The 17,255-nt window shown below is 39.4% G+C and overlaps 1 protein-coding gene across 1 annotated transcript in view; it reads left to right on the top strand.

The window, feature by feature from the left end:
* The window catches only part of rsph14 (radial spoke head 14 homolog), a 728,187-nt gene that overhangs the window by 430,226 nt on the left and 280,706 nt on the right, over nucleotides 1–17,255 (top strand). The gene's annotated exons all lie outside the window — the stretch shown is intronic.

The following is a 17,255-nucleotide window of genomic DNA, read 5'->3' on the forward strand; positions in this document are numbered from 1 at the left end:
TTAAACATTTGCCCCCTAACTCTCAACTCATGTCCTCTTGTTTGAATCTCCCCTACTCTCAATGGAAAAAGCCTATCCACATCAACTCTATCTATCCCTTTCATAATTTTAAATACCTCTATCAAGTCCCCCTAACCTACGCTCAAAACAATTCTCATGATTTTATATTTAATATAGTTTGTCTGTTCATTTAAATAATCTGCCCACCTATGAAACATGAGTCAAGTTAATTACTAAACTGAATTTGAGAGATTTAGATGTCCATCTTTATAAAGGAATATACTCACATTAAGTACTGGATTTAAGCATTAAGTACTGAGCTTCAGAACTGTGTTCTGTAAAACTATTTTGTATTTTGCCAATAATTGTATAAGTCCTTCGTTTAGTTACTCAGATATGAATTCTCATGAATTTAGCTAATCTGAGCATGGATTAATCCCAATCTGATCAATGTAATGCCACCCCGTACAGCACATTTGCAAAACAAGGAGAGTTCCCAGTGCTTTTCATATTAAGCGAATATTTGAAATGTTACTGATGACATACAATAAGTTTTAAAATTTCCTTTTATAGGACTCCTATCTTTTGCAAAAAATTGTTAACTTCCATGATAAAATATTTACGGAATGGATTAACAAAGATGTTTTTGAAATAATATTGCAGAATTTTATTAACTTAAAATAACAGATGCACTGCTTAAAATTTACAGAATCTAGTTGAAACCCAAAATTTTGTTGCGTTTTCAAGTCACCTTGAAAAATTCAGAGCTGGAGGGCTCTATTTCTCAGGAGGAATTCAGCTCAGTCAAGGTATTCAGAAGACAGTTTAGTCATCACAGTTAAAGTTACTGCATTAATATTTCTGATTGTGGCTGTTAAGCATTTATTAAACAGTTAATTTGTGCTGTAGGTAACTAATGTAACCATTGTGGTAATGTAACTAATGTGGTATCTAGTTACAAACATGATAGACATTTGCCCCCAGACAACAGGAACAGGTGTAGTAGATTATTTTGCCCTCTGACTCTGCTGTAATAATCAATATATTGATGACCAATACTCTATCTCAATATCATGTTCTTGCATTCTCCCTGTCTCTGACTGCCTTTGTATTTAGAAATGTACAATTTCCTTTCCCAAAAATGTTCAGAATTTGGTTTCCAACATCCACAGCTAGCAAGATATAGTAGATTTCAATTTTCATTTTTAGCATCCACTCTAATCAACTCAATTTATCTTTCCAGGAGTCAGTCTGATGAATCTGTGTTGCACCCTCTGGCAGGCCAAAGGACAAAACTGTTCATAACACTCCAGGTGTGGTCTCAACAATGCCATGTATAACTGTAACAAGATATCCTCACTCCTATCTGCAAAGCTCCTTCTTATAAAAGGCCAACATTCTGTTTGCCTTCTTGAATGCTTACCTCACTTGCATGTCTGCTTTCAGAGACATTTCAGTTGAAGATGACCAAAACAACAATAGCAAATTATCTACCTTATATATAACATTATGGAATATTGCCCTGAAAATTGATCTTGCAAAATGTCTTTTTAAACCACAATCTGATTGGAAAATCATTACTTTCTGGGATGAAATTTTAAGGGCAAGTTTGGGATATTTCAAGCTAAACTTATTATCAAAGTACTTAAATGTTACAATATACAGTACTACCTTAAGATTCATTTTCTTGCAGATATTTACAGAAAAATGCAATAGAACTTATGAAAAACTTTACGTAAGGACTAACAAGCATCCAAAGTGCTAAAGAGGATAAATCATGAAATAATAAAAAGTAAATAAATAATACTGTGAACATGAGTCTGTAGCTTGTGGAGTCAGTTCAGAGGTGGAGTAAAACTTATCCACTCTGGTTCAGGGTAGTAACTGTTCCTGAACCTGGTGGTGTGGGACCTGAGGGTCCTGTATCTGTTGCCTGATGGTAGCAGTGTGAAGAGATCATAACTTGAATGGTGGGGGTTCTTGATGATGGATGCTGCTTTCTTGTGGCAATGTTCCTTATAAATGTGCTCAATGGCTTGGCATTCAAAGGCAAGCCAGCCAAACACCCTTCGCTACCATACCTACCTCCATCATGATTTTCAGGGAGCTACAAACATGCATCATGAAGCCTCTCTGTACATTGTTTCTAATGTCACTGAGGTCTAGTCAGTATTATATTACCTATAAGGCATTATGTCATACTAGTCTGAATTAAATTCCATCTGCTGCTGCTCTGCCCAACTTTCCAGATGATCTATGCTTTTCTTTATCTTTTGACAGCCAAGCCATCTCCCTTTCTATAACTCCACCAATCTATATGTTCTCAGAAAATTGACTTATCAGACTACAACATTCTCATCTAAGTCATATATAACTTCCTCTGGAAGTTCTAGTTCCAGCACTGGAAGATTACAAATGTTTAATCCTTATTCAAAAATAATGCTGTGTAAAACTCAGTAACCACAGGTTAGTCTATCTAACCTTAGTATTGGGAAAAGTTCTTGCAACAATAATCAGGGTCAGAGTTAGCCATCACTTGGACAAATGTGTATTGATGAAAGAAAATCAGCACTATTCTCTTAAAGCAAATCATTTCAACCATACATGCTACAATTTTTCAATGAAGTAACAAAGAGGTTTGATTACGGAGACTGAAACTGATAACTTCCAAAAGGCATCTGACAAGGCCCCACATAATAGACTTGTCACCAGGACAAGTACTTGGAAAGTACCAGGAAACAGATTGATAATACAAGGGCATATACTGTATAGGACTGGGAGGGAGTGTTCAGTTGTGTTCTGTTGAGGTTAGCACGGTTTAATACACATTGATGATTTTCTATTGGGTGTAAAGGGCAGTGTTTTCAAATTTATGTCCTTATAGAACTTAGAGGAAGATTACAAGAGATTTTAAAGGGATAAAGACAATCAGGTGGATTCCAATAAAACTCAGGGCTGGCTGAGAAATGTGAATGTGGAAAGGCATAAATGATGATCCATTCTGTGTATGTACATTAGTCATTGAAAGTGGCAGGATAGGTTGAGAAAACTTACGAGCCTGGATTTTTATAAACAGACACGCAAGATACACGAGCTTACAGTATACAAAAAATCCCTACGACTTTGTCACAATAAACCTATAGAACACAATGGTTTTGTTAGTCTTTCACAATTCTGTTGAAGGATTTTCAACTTGAAACTTACCTGTTTCCATTTTTCACAGAAGCTGTATGAGTATTTCCAGCATATTCTGTTTTAATTTCAGATTTCCAGCATCTGCAGCATTTTGATTTTCATTTCTTGGTTTCACCACACCTGGAGTGGTCTAGTTCTAGATGCCATGTTTTAGGAAACATGGAGACAGTGCAGAAAAGATGTACCAAAGTGATTCCAGGAATGGGGGATTTTTGGTAATAAACTGAAGAATCAGAGGACTATGTAAGGAGATTTTATCAAGGGATCTGGAATAATCAAGGCTTAAAAAGAGCGGTTAGAGGCAAATTGTTCCATTAACAGAATGCAAGCTGAAGGCGATTGGTAAAAAACTAAAAGTGACATGAGGTATTTCTTTTACACAGTGATCAGGATATGTAATGCACTACCAGGGTAGTAGTGGCGGCACTTTCGACAGTAGTGTGCAAAAGGCAGTTAAATGTATCTGAAAGGAAATAATTTGCAGCATTATGGGAGGAGACCAGGAAAGTTCAACTGCTGAATTACTCTTTCATAGAACCAGTATGAACTCAACTGCCTGAATGGTTTTCTATGATTCAGAGAAATTTGTGATGAGTGGATACACACCCAATGTGTGGCATTTTTGAATGTTCGCAATGTGAGTATATTGGCAAGACCAATGTTTATGCCCATCTCTGTTTATCCTTGAGAAATGATGATGTGTTGCCACTCAAACGGCTGATGTCCTTTTGGTGAGAGTACTCTTGCAGTGTTGTAGAGCAAGGAGTTCTAGGATTTAGGTGCATTCAAGATGAAGGAATGGCAATATACTTGAAAGTTAAGGTGGTTTGGGGGGGGATCTAGTAGATGGTGATATTTCTAGACAGCTGTTGTTCTTGATCATCTTGGGCCAGCACTGCCACTGTTGCCTCGACAAGTAGTTCTGTGCAATTTATAGATGGAACACAATGCATAGGTGGCATAGGGAGTGAATATTTAGTATAATTGATGAGGGGTGGGGGGAATTAGACAGGCTGGATGTTGTCCAGGTACATGTGTTGGAGCTGCACACAACCAGGCCAGTGAAGAGTGGCTGATCACTCATCATGCTCCTGACTTGTATTTTGTAACTGGCTTTGGGTTTCAATAAGTGTATCATTTGCAGCAGAATACCACACCAGTTTCCTGTACTGCAGACACAGAACTTGTGTGACTGCTCCAGCAAAATTGCTTGTCACTAGCCATTTTTGAGATGTAGAGCCAGAGAGATTAATGATACAGTAGGAGGAGAGGGTATGGAATCGCAGTAACGGTAATGGATTTAAATATCTCTTTCACATCCCAAGCACTTTGTAATTCACAAATACTCTCACCTCCTGAGTAAGTTGCAATAGAAAATGAGGAGAAACTTATTGTCAACATTGTGTATCTGGGGAATTTACATGAGACTTTCAATCGTGGCCAGCCTGCATTACCTGCTATTTTCTGGCTGCCTCAAAGAGTGCATGAAGGAATGGACAGAGAATGTGGCAAACGAGGAAATTGGCAGTCAAGGTCAAAGGGAGGCGGGACATGGTTAGGACTACTAAGATTACCTAGACCCTACTCTATGGGTTGTGTGTCCAGACTGTGGAAATAAAAAACCCTAACCTCACCAGCAGCTGTTGGTGTTCAGTTGTTAATTTTCTGTTACTTCTACCTTCCTTTTTGATTGTTGTAGATTCTGAAAGTTAAAAATAAAAATCACTTATCTGCTTTGAAACCTGCAACAAGCTTATGTTCGCAGTTGCCAACTGACCATCTTCTGCTGAGGGACTGAGTCTTCATTGGCTATCTGTGCAGTGTGACAACTTTCTAACCTTAAACTGACTTTCAGCCTGAAGCACTCCCACTGTTTTATCATTCTGAGGTACAACTGATGTGTCAGAGAGGACTTTTCTGTATCCCAAGAGGAATAACTCATGCCAGTCAAGTGAACTTAATAAGAATCCCAACAGAGAGGTGGTATGATTAAAGGCCGCACAATTGAGAAGGCAATGCTGCACTATGATTGTCAAACTCATTTTGTGTGTGAAGTCTAGAAAACTCTAATCTGTGACTCACCACAAACATCTGACTTTGAAGCTGGGATGCAATGGCATCCAATCCTGAGGATACAATTTGGAATCCAGAGGCATCTCTTATTGGAAGGTCTGATGAAACAAGTATGGATCTATGCTAATGAATGACCTTGGAAAATAACTTGAGACTTGGATAGGCTGAGTGAGTGGGCAGATACTTGGCAGATGTCATTCAATGTGAATAAATGTGAAGTTATCCACTTTGGAAGCTGGAACAAGAGGGCAGAGTATTGTCTGAATGGTGTCGAGTTAGGTAAGGGAGAAATGCAAAGAGACCTAGGAGTCCTAGTTCACCAGTCAATGAAGGTGAATGAGCAAGTGCAACAGGCAGTGAAGAGGGCAAATGGAATGTTGGCCTTTGTTACAAGGGGAATTGAATACAAGAGCAAGGATGCTCTTTTGCATTTGTACAGGGCCCTGGTGAGACCACACCTGGAATATTGTGTACAGTTTTGGTCTCCAGGTTTAAGGAAGGACATTCTGGCAATTGAGGAAGTGCAGCGTAGATTCACTAGGCTGATTCCTGGGATGGCAGGGCTGTCTTACGCAGAGAGATTGGAGAGATTGGGCTTGTACACGCTGGAATGGAGGAGATTGAGAGGGGATATGATTGAAACGTTTAAGATAATTAAAGGATTTGATAGGATTGAGGCAGGAAATATGTTCCAGATGTTGGGAGAGTCCAGAACCAGAGGGCATGGATTGAGAATAAGAGGTCAGTTATTTAAAACAGAGTTGAGGAAAAGCTTCTTCCAGAGAGTTGTGGAGGTGTGGAATGCACTGCCTCGGAAGACGGTGGAGGCCAATTCTCTGGATGCTTTCAAGAAGGAGCTGGATAGATATCTGATAGATAGGGGAATCAAGGGATATGGGGACAAGGCAGGGACTGGGTATTGATAGTGAATGATCAGCCATGATCTCAGAATGGCGGTGCAGACTCGAGGAGCCGAATGGTCTACTTCTGCACCTATTGTCTATTGTCTATAACTTGCCATATGGAGCACTTTAAAAAATAAATAACAACATATCCAAAACCATGACCCTGAGCAATGCAAGCTGTTGAGTTAATACAGATAGCAAGGCATTGGCCACACTCATCCACTTTGACTGTCAACCTTCCAAATGCTGATCTGATGTGGCAGTTTGGTGGGGTATGGGTTAGTACTGTTACATATCCCGTGGGTATCTTGCGACTGTCTCATGACCATGATGTAATTGAGTATCTGGTGAGCATGATGTAATGGTTTGGTGATGGTGGGGTGATGTATTTTCTTGCCTGTGAGAAGTCACATGATGTATTTTCCCACCAGTGAGGCCACCTGTTCCAACAGGTATAAAATGGGGAAAGCCTGCTGTGACGCAGGCTTTAAGTCGTCTGTTACACTGTTATGCTGCATATTTGGTTTCATGATGCAGTTTTGTTCTAAGTGGAGTTTTAATTCTTAATGCAAGGTACATTGTCATTGTGCTGGCAGTTTTGAAAATCACTGCCAGTTATGTTTGATGTATCTTCTATTTAATTTTAAAGTCTAAGTATTGGAGAGTGAAGATTGACCATAGTACGGAAACTGGAAGGATGGAGTAAAGTTGGTGTCGTCGGCGGTAATACAGGATCAACCTCTTATTGGATCTTCGTTCAAGAAATAGTAACCTACTTTTCTTTTAAAGAAAACCTACTTTGCAAAGTAACCTACTTTTCTTTTAAAGTAGTAATCTACTTTTGGTACTTTTTTACATTCTACTTGGTCTTGTTTTAAAATTCAACCATTTTGGATAAATCTAAGACTTTTATTGGAACAAATTACCAGAGTACAACTCCCACATAGTCCAGTATTATTTTTGTTAGGGGACATTGAAGGGACAATACCGAAACTTAAATTAACTAAGTATCAGATAAAAATTATAAAAATTGCATTGGCAGTAGCCAAAAAAGTTATCGCAGTTACTTGGAAATCTGATTTATATTTAACTATGGGTTGTTGGAATAATGAAATACATAGTTGTACTCCACTTGAAAAAATTACATACAATCTAAGGAATATGATATATTTTTGAAAATTTGGCTCCCATACTTACAAAAGATAGGATTAAATACATAGGTCCTTTGAAGATAAAATTATAAAGTAATTGGGGAAAGTAAAAATAAATATTAAAATTAATTTGAACTCCATGGAGCATGTGGGGATCCTCTGATATCCAGGCAATCTTTCTCTTTTTTTTTCTTTCTTTAGATAAGGGTTAAGGGGAGGGGGGAGGGTTAATATTATTTTTCTCACTATTTCATCATCTCTTTTACTCTTGTAATTTTCTAAACTTTAATAAATAAATAAATATAAAAGAAATAGTATCCTGCATCTGAGATAACCCATCTTGTAAGGGCAGAAAGGGTTGGAGCAGTGTTATTCACCAAGGAAAAGGTCAGTTGCTTCAAGCCGTTTTTATTTCCTTCATTGAGAGTCTTTTGGGCAAGGCATATTTCAGCTGGGATCAGCAGTAACATCATGTCATTGAGGAATTCATTACTTCAGGAAAGTCTCTCCTAATTGACTGTATAAATCATTTGGACTTTCGCATTTATCGCTTTAAGAACTGTTCAAGTTGCCGTATAGCAGTTCACTTCCAGTTAAATTAGTCATTTGTTTACTTTTCATTTTTATTGAGCAGAGTTTAAATGTTTATTTGTGTATAAAAGAAAAACTGTCTCAATTCTATATTCATTGTTGCCATATCGTAACAGTACATGGTTAAATTTTTGTCAGCAGCAGTGCAGAAGGTTGTCTATGCTGTCCAAACCATTTCATCTCCTAGTTGGCTGGTGAATTTCAATAAATTTGTCTCCCATGTGCAAAGGGGCCATCTTACCATCAACCATTCTGAAAGTCTCAAGATTGGAGTACAGCATAATAGAAACAAATGCCTTCACTATTCAAATCATTGGATTCTATCTGGAAATAATGGCTATTCAGGTAATATTCTGAATGCCTTAATTTTGTGCAATTATTGCTCCCATAAGATCTTTTGGCAAATCCTCAGTAACAGATCAGGACCAAGGAAGGTGCATCCAGCAAATGCACCTTTGACTGAATCCATGAGTAAATCTGCACCAACGGAATAAGGAACAAGAAATTATGTAGATCTGAATATTTAAGTCACTCCGGGTGCTAAAGCTGCAAATCACAGATTGCCTTATACACAAGTGCTAGATTTTTAGCTGAAATGTACGGGGAATGTTCCCATAGAGGAGCAAAGGATTACTATCAAAATGATGCTCATTCAATAAATTAAATAATGATAATTACAAAGATAATGACTTCCGTAAGCTGCATTGCCAAATCTTTTGGAGCCTTCCAAGTTCCTCTATACTGTGAACCTCTGATCATACATTGAGTTGAAGAATGTGTCTAAAGAACAAAATGCTAAAGCAGCAGCCACAGAGGTAATTTACTTACCATACACTGATACTAACCTCTCATCACTCTACACTTCCCTACATGAGAACCTTCCAAGTTAGTGTAAATTTCTTTGTTCTGCACCTCCCTTCATTCACTGTGGATGCATCGTGGTAAAAGTCTAACATTCCATTTCGGTGAACTATACACCATAAATGAGTATAAATATCACCATCTCTGGCTAATTGGCTATAATCTTAGATAGCTGGGTGTAGGAACATTGTCTGAAAAACAGTAGTTGAAGGAAGGATGCTGATAACAGAACAGTACAGCACAGTACTGGCCCTTTGGCCCACAATGTTGTGCTAACCCTTAAACTCTGCCTCCCATATATCCCCCCCACCTTAAATTCCTCCATATACCTGTCGAGAAGTCCCTTAAATTTCACTAGTGTATCTGCCTCCACCACAGACTCAGGCAGTGCATTCCACGCACCAACAACTGAGTAAAAAACCTTCCTCTAATATCCCCCTTGAACCTCTCACCCCTTACATTAAAGCCATGTCCTCTTGCATTGAGCAGTGGTGCCCTGGGGAAGAGGCACTGGCTCTCCATTCTGTCTATTCCTGTTAATATCTTGTATACCTCTATCATATCTCCTCTCGTTCTCCTTCTCTCCAAAGAGTAAAGCCCTCGCTCCCTTAATCTCTGATCATAATGCATGAAACTCTCTAAACCAGGCAGCATCCTGGTAAATCTCCTCTGTACCCTTTCCAATCCTTCCACATCCTTCCTTTAGTGAGGTGACCAGAACTGGACACAGTACTCCAAGTGTGGCTTAACTGGAGTTTTATAGAACTGCATCATTAACTTTGCAACTCCTAAACTCTGCCCCTCGACTTATGAAAGTTAACACCCCATAAGCTTTCTTAACTACCCTATCTACCTGTGAGGCAACTTCCAGGGATCTGTGGACAAGTACCTCCAGATCCCTCTGCTCCTCCACACTACCAAATATTCTGCCATTTACTTTGTACTCTGCCTTAGAGTTTGTCCTTCCAAAGTGTACCACCTCACACTTCTCTGGGTTGAACTCCATTTGCCATTTCTCAGCCCACTTCTGCATCCTATCAATGTGTCTCTGCAATCTTTGACAATCCTCTACACTATCCACAACACCACCAACCTTTGTGTTGTCTGCAAACTTGCCAACCCACCCTTCTACCCCCACATCCAGGTCGCTAATAAAAATCACGAGAAGTAGAGGTCCCAGAACCGATCCTTGAGGGATACCACTAGTCACAACCCTCCAATCCAAATGTACTCCACAACCTTCTGCTTTCTGCAGGCAAAACCAATCCTGAATCCACCTGGCTGAACTTGCCTTCTGACCTACTGAATAAGCCTACCATGGGGAACCTTATCAAATGCCTTACTAAAATCCATGTAGATCACATCCACTGCACTACCTTCACTCCTGTCATCCTTTTGTTCTTCACAGAATTGAATGCCTTGGTGTTTTCCTTTACCCTACTCGTCAAGGCCTTCTCATGCCCCCTTCTTGTTCTCCTCAGCCCCTTCTTAAGCTCCTTTCTTGCTACCCTATATTCCTCAATAACCCCATCTGATCCTTGCTTCCTAAGCCTCACGTATGCTGTATTCTTCCACCCGACTAGATTTTCCACCTCACTTGTCACCCATGGTTCCTTCACCCTACCATTCTTTATCTTCCTCACAGGGAAGAATTTATCCCTATCATCCTGAAAAAGATCCCTAAAGATCTATTTCCTTGCAAAAACATCATCCCAATTCACACCCGCAAGCTCTAGCCTTATAGCCTCATAATTTGCCCTTCCCCAATTAAAAAATTTCCTGTCCTCTCTGATTCTATCCTTTTCCATGATAATGCTAAAGGCCAGGGAGTAGTGGTCACTGGCCCCCAGATGCTCACCCACTGGGAGATCTGTGACCTGACTTGGTCTTAACTTGAGAGTGGTCTGGACAGACTGTGGGATTTTATTTGTTGAAACACAAACCTATCAGATATTAAAAGGCCTAGGTAGAGCGGATACGGGGAGGATGTTTCCCATAGTGTGGGAGTCTAGGGCCAGAGGGCACAGCTTCAGAATACAAGGACATCTGTTTAGAACAGAGATGAGAATGAAGTTGTTTAAACAAAGGGTAGCAAATCTGTGGAATTCATTGCATGGGCAACTATGGAAGCTAAGTCATTGAGTATATTTAAAAGGGAGGCTGATAGTTCTTGATTAGTAAGGCTGTCAAAGGCTATGGGGAGAATGTTGTGCATTTAATATTTCAGTAAGTTGAAAAATATTACAAATGTTGCTTGATTAGGCATTCTTTGCTTACATGATTCATATGTAGAAATACGTTAATAGCATACATCATTACACCACCATGTCATATGTGCATGCATCACTGAAGAAAGAATGAAGACGACACGTTAACCCTGGCTCCATGTTTTTCTTTTGATTAGTTTTATGTTTGGAGTTAGAAAATATAACAGTGGTGATGAGGAAGTTTTAAAAGAAATCCAAGATGACCACCGACTTGTAGAAGTACAGTGAGACATGCAAGTTAAGAAAAAAGGTGCAGTATGTTTTTCTTCATAGGCAAATTAAGCTTTGCTGATATTGTGAAAGTTAGAACCAAAACCATTGCTGATTGTAGAATGTTTTAGTTTTCATATGGAATCAAAAGGAAGAGGAGTCCATTTTAGCCTATGTGGCTGAACTAGAGATTGAGCATTGTCAGTTCAATGATGGGCTTACTGATGCACTGAGAGATCATTTAGTATGTGAAATCAATCAAAAACACTTCATGGCAGAAGCATAACTCACATTTAAAAGAGCAGTTGAAATTGCTGTATCTATAGAAACTGCAGCTAGAGATGCAATTGAGTTAGTCAGGAATGAAAATGAGCATGTACAAAAATTGAAACATCTAAGCATGAACTTAGATACATGCAAATCAAAGTCTCACTATTAGGGCAGAGATGATCCAAAGGGAAACCAGAAAAGACCCCATGTTGTCTCAGGCCTACATGACCACTTAAAATGGCTGGAATGTGCAGCAGAATTTCCCTGACTTTTACCAGCATGGGATGAACTTGCCCTTGATGAGGTTGCCTTTTGTGAGTGCTGAGAGTTGTTGTACCCTCCATGCTGAGAGCTGAAGTGTTAGAAGACCTACATGCCAGTCATCCAGGCATGGTTAAAATGAAAGCATTGGCTCAAAGCTTTGTCAGGTAGGCTGGGATAGATCAGCAGTTCAAGTAGCTTGCCATGCACTGTTTGGATGCCAACATGACCAGAAGATGACAAGAGCAGTGCCTTGCCATCCCTAGGAATGATCTGCATTACCCTAGCAGAGGATTCATGTGCCAGACCATTCACGGGCACAAGTTTCTGGCTACTAATGGATGCAACTACAAAGTGGCCAGAAGTGCCCCCAATTGCCTCCTCTATAGCCTCTCTCGCTCACAGTTAATGTGTTGAGAAGCTACTTCTCAAGAACTGGTCACTTAGTCAGTGACAATGGACCATAGTTTGTTGTGGAACAGTTTCAGTTATTCCTGAAAATATATGGAATAAGACATAATACCGCCATACTGCCCAGATAGAAATGGCTTAGTGAAGAAATGTGTCCAGAGCAATGTCAGTAGAACACAATACACTATTACTGAATCAGAAGCTCACCAATTTCTTCTTTGCATATGGCAGTACAGCACACTCCACAATCAACAACTCACCAGCTATGTTGTTCTTGGGCTCCTTTTGGATGTCGTTAAACCCCATCTCAGAAGGACAAACAGCTGAGACAAATTGACCGCCCCTCAAACAAGGAGGTTTGATGTTTCACTTGTTGGCTAGTAGTCAAACTACCAGGGACTACAGAGGTGATCAAAAGTTGGTACTTAGAAAGATTAAGGACAGATGTGGACTGCTCTCTTACACAGTGGAGATTGTGTCTGATGTCAGTTGGAAACAACAGTTGAGGAGAGCAGAGTCAATTGTTGGAAAAGAAAGGTGACCAGAGCTGTCAGAACTATTTCCCACAATCCCAGAGACAACTCTTACAACCACAATGGTGGAGGAGCCAGAACTCAAAAACAGATTGTTTCACAGCCACAAGGCCCTCCAGCTGTCAGGAAAGACTCATCTCACACTAGTAAATCCTCCACAACGATTAAATCTTCAGGCCTGTGGATTTCCACATTGTAGTTGTATTATACAGTATACTGTGCTTACAATGTACTGTGTATATATAAAAGTATTATATATACACACAAAAGGTGATGAGAGAGAAAAATAAGAAAAATGGTACAAGTCATTGCACCACCATATCATATGTGCACGCCTTACTAAAGTAAGAATGCAGAAGGCACCTCATCACCAGCTTCCTGTTTTCTTTCGAATAGTTTAATGTTTTGGAGTTGCAAAACATAATGGGGATGATAGGAGAATGAGGTTGAGAGGGACAGTAAATCAGCCATGATGGAATGGCAAGTGGACTCGATGGAGTAAATGACCCAATGTACATCGTTACTATTTGACAAAGGAGAGACTGTCCAAAATGCTTCCTAATGTTGATAGTCAGTGTGATAGATGTAAAACTGAGACAGCTACATTGACACATATGTTTTGGTCGTGTTCTGTATTGAAGCGTTTTTCTCTACAATTTCTAAACTTTTAAAAATGAATTTACAACCTAATAAATTGACAGTTTTATTTGGTATAATCCTTCAATATATTCATGGTATTTCTCCATCAGACCAACATGTAATTGCATTTGTTGCATTATTAGCCAGAAGAACTATTTTGTTGAAATGGAAAGATGCTTCTGCTCCTACTTTGATATAACGGTTTTCCCAGGTGATGCTAGGTCTTAGTTTGGAGAAAATCAGGTCGAACTTTTGATCCTGGATTTGATTTTGAGAAAAGGTGGAGTTCATTTGACCACTGCTATCATCTGATTTGAGTTAATTAATATGGTTTCCGTCTGATTTTTGTTTAAATGGATTTGAGTTGGCAGATTGATGTTATTCTTTTATGGAAGCTTGTATGACATATAACTCCGGGGTTGTCCCCCCCCATTTTTTTAAAAATTAAAGTTAGTTGGGTTTTTTTCCCTCTCGGTTAGTAGGGGTTCTCTTTCTTTCAAAAAAATATTCTCAACACCCTTTTTATTATTATTGATATATTGCTTAGCTTTATTAATCAGTTATTTGCTAATTTAATTCTTCATCATACATATTGACTTGATTACCTTAATGTATTTTTGTTTATTGATCTTTAATAATAATTAAAGATAGATATTGAAAATGAATGACCCAATTCTATTCCTGCCTTATGATCTGATGGTAAAACTGCACCAAAACCTTCAAACCCATTCCAGCACTCCCTGCTGTGCTTCCAGTTGTTGATAGTCCATTCTCAGAGTTCCAAACCACTCCCAGCTGACATAAATCAAATCTTCAGTCTGAGATATGATTAGGAAATAAAAGTTTTGGATAGAATCTGCCTGACTTCAATGAAAGCAGAAACTTGCAGGTTAGCTTGGAGAGGCATGATGTGAAGATCCTCATTATGCTTGAAATCCTGCACAAGGTACTTAATACCATGCACAAAATATTTCAAATTTTATCTTCAAAATCCTTTCCATGTTTGCTCCCTTATTGTGGCCATTATCCAATGGTACAGCTGCCCAGTGGTACAACTGACATGGGACCTTTCCCTCCAAGGAGCATGCTTTTTATCCTTCAGGTCTAAATGCCCAATAATGACATGCAGCTCTCCACATGAAATGCACAATAATGACTATTTGTTTCTCACTGAGCCAGTATCTACCTTCTCCGATGGTCTTCCCCTCCTCTCTTAAACAGTGGTGGTGAGGTGGGCAGCCAAGAGTCTCCTGAGAGTTTTGATTATTAAGTCAAAATAAGTATTAGAATAGTGAATACAATGTTGCCTTTCCCTTTCCCATTGCTATCATCAGAAGAAAATGGGTGGCTCCGAGACAACATAAAATAAGCCTTGAATAGCACAGCTGCCAGTCATTACCTCAGAGCACCATCCTGACCTCAGCACGTGACAGTGGGGCTACAGGGCCTGTTTCCCTATTGTTGTTCTCTATGGCTGTGTGGAATCTGGAGCAGAAGAGCTTCGGTTAGTAGTGTTGCTCTGAGGCGAGGGTGCAGAGGAGACTTACCAGGATGATGTCTGGAGTAGAGAGCATGCCTTACAAGGAAAGATTGAGCGAACCAGGGCTTTTCTTTTCAGAATAAAGGAGAATGATGGGTGATTTATACAAGATAGGAAGAGGCATAGATAGACTGGACAGCCAGTTTCTCCCAGGGCAGAAATGGCAAATGAAAGAGGGCAACATGTTAAGGTGATTGGAGAAAAATAGAGAGAACATCAGAGGTAGCTTTTTCATACAGGGAATGGTGGGTGTGTGGAATACATCGCCAGAGGTGATGGTAGAGGCAGATACTTAGAGATTGAAGCAAATTATTTATAGGTACATGGATGATAGAAAAATGGGCATCAATGTGGGAGGGAGCAGGCAGATTGATCTTGGTATAGACAATTGGATTAGCACAACATCATGGACTGAAGGGCCTGTACTGCGCTGTTATGTTCTATGATGTGGCCAGCAAGCATAGAATTCACTACTATGAAGAAAGAATGCATGGTAAAAATGCAGAACATCCCTACGTACTTGAGATATCAGTCAGATCACCTGATGATCAGGGAAGATTGTCTCAGAATCTACAATGCTTTAAGGAGATGAACTTTGTATTTTGTGATTGGTGCTTGTTGTGGATAACTAACCCAGAAAACCAAAGGGCCATAGTGACAAATAGAATAGTGTGCCTGCTTGTGGGTGTTCTGCAGAGCAGCTTCTGGAGTTAAGTTTTGCAAACTTGTTACAGCATTGCAGCCAGACCCTTGGAGATTTGCATCAAGCATCCCAGTGCAAATTCTGCCCAGAATCACTTCTGTACAGCTCTTGGTTCCCTCCTGGCATACCATGGTTACTGGAAATAACAAGCAGAAAATATTGGAAATGTTCAGTAGGTCAGGCAGCATTTGTGGAGAGAGAAACAGTTAACATTTCAGGACAAAGACCTTGCTTTTTCCATAGGTGCTGCCTGGGCTGTATATTTTTCTAATATGTAACGTTAAAATAATATTGCTCTAACAATGTAAATGTTAAAATATTTTAAAAGCTTAAAACCAAATATAATTAAAATATTCAAAGATTTTAAATAATCTTTACAGTTTTAAGCACCTCAAATTTTCAGAAGTAGTCTTGGAAAGATTTCAAAAAAGACATTAAACCAAATATGTAAGAAGTTTTTTCTCCCCACATGATTGAATACCTACCCTACGGTCATGCTATTATTCTCCTAATACCCACCATTTCTCTTACTGGAAGCAAAATTCTTTGAGCTTTACAATAAAGCTGAGCATTCTGGCCAAGTGCAAACCACTGATAGCAGTTTACAAATTTGTACAAAGGAATGTGCTGAAATGTGGAAGCTGCTCTCACTTACACAGAGAATGCTGCATCAGCCAAGTGGTAAATGCTGAAAAGTGCTTGAATTACATGACTGAAGCATGTGTGACTGCCATCCAACCTCAACTTATCATGACGAGCATTCACACTCACACCAGTCTTAGGCTGGATTCATTGAACAGCAATAGGAAGTGCACATTTAGTCATCAAATCCTCCTTTGTACATAATAACTAAGTAAGATTTACAGCAACTCTGTGCCTTTAATTGTGCACCCACTTTGTGATGCTGAAATCCAACCAGTGAGCCATTTTCTAAACTCTGGTTATTGTACCAGGGTTATCAGTGATGCCCCAGGTTGAACCAAGTATGATAGAGAATGTACACAGTTAGAATAGCATTTTATCTCTTCATGATAAAAATACGAAGTATTCATTTTTGTTTTAATATTCATTTGATGTGAGCATTGATCCCAAGGCCAGCATTGGTTGCGTGAGAAGGTATGGTGAAATATATTCTTGAATTGTTAAATTGGTGAGGGTATTAATATAGTGTTGTTAGTGGGGAGCTCAAGATTTTCATTCAGTAGCATGGACCAGCTTGAAGGAGTCTCTGACAAACTACCACCAAACTGTTACCTATGATAACAGAGGGGCCAACAAACTTGATCACTGTTATCATCCTTGATCATCAAGGATGCTCACTGTAGCATCCCATGACTTCACTTTGGCAATTCCAATCACCTAGCTGTACTTTTGTTCCTGGTGTACAGTGGGTTGCAGTACCAGTGGTGAGGGCAGCAAGGTATGATTAAGTGAGACTAAAGAGGACTTACAGGAATGCTTTGTTTATTTATTTACTTAGAGATAAAGTATGGTGTAGGCCTTTCGGCCCAATGAGCCTGCTCCACCCAATCACACCCATGGGGCCAAGTAATCTACTAACCTATTCATCTTTGGACTGTGGGAGGAAACCAGAGTGCTTGGAGGAAACCATAGTGGTCATGGGGAGAAGGTACAAACTCTTTAC

This window comes from Hypanus sabinus, chromosome 10, assembly GCF_030144855.1.
Source record: "Hypanus sabinus isolate sHypSab1 chromosome 10, sHypSab1.hap1, whole genome shotgun sequence".
Classification (NCBI taxonomy): Eukaryota; Metazoa; Chordata; class Chondrichthyes; order Myliobatiformes; family Dasyatidae; genus Hypanus; species Hypanus sabinus.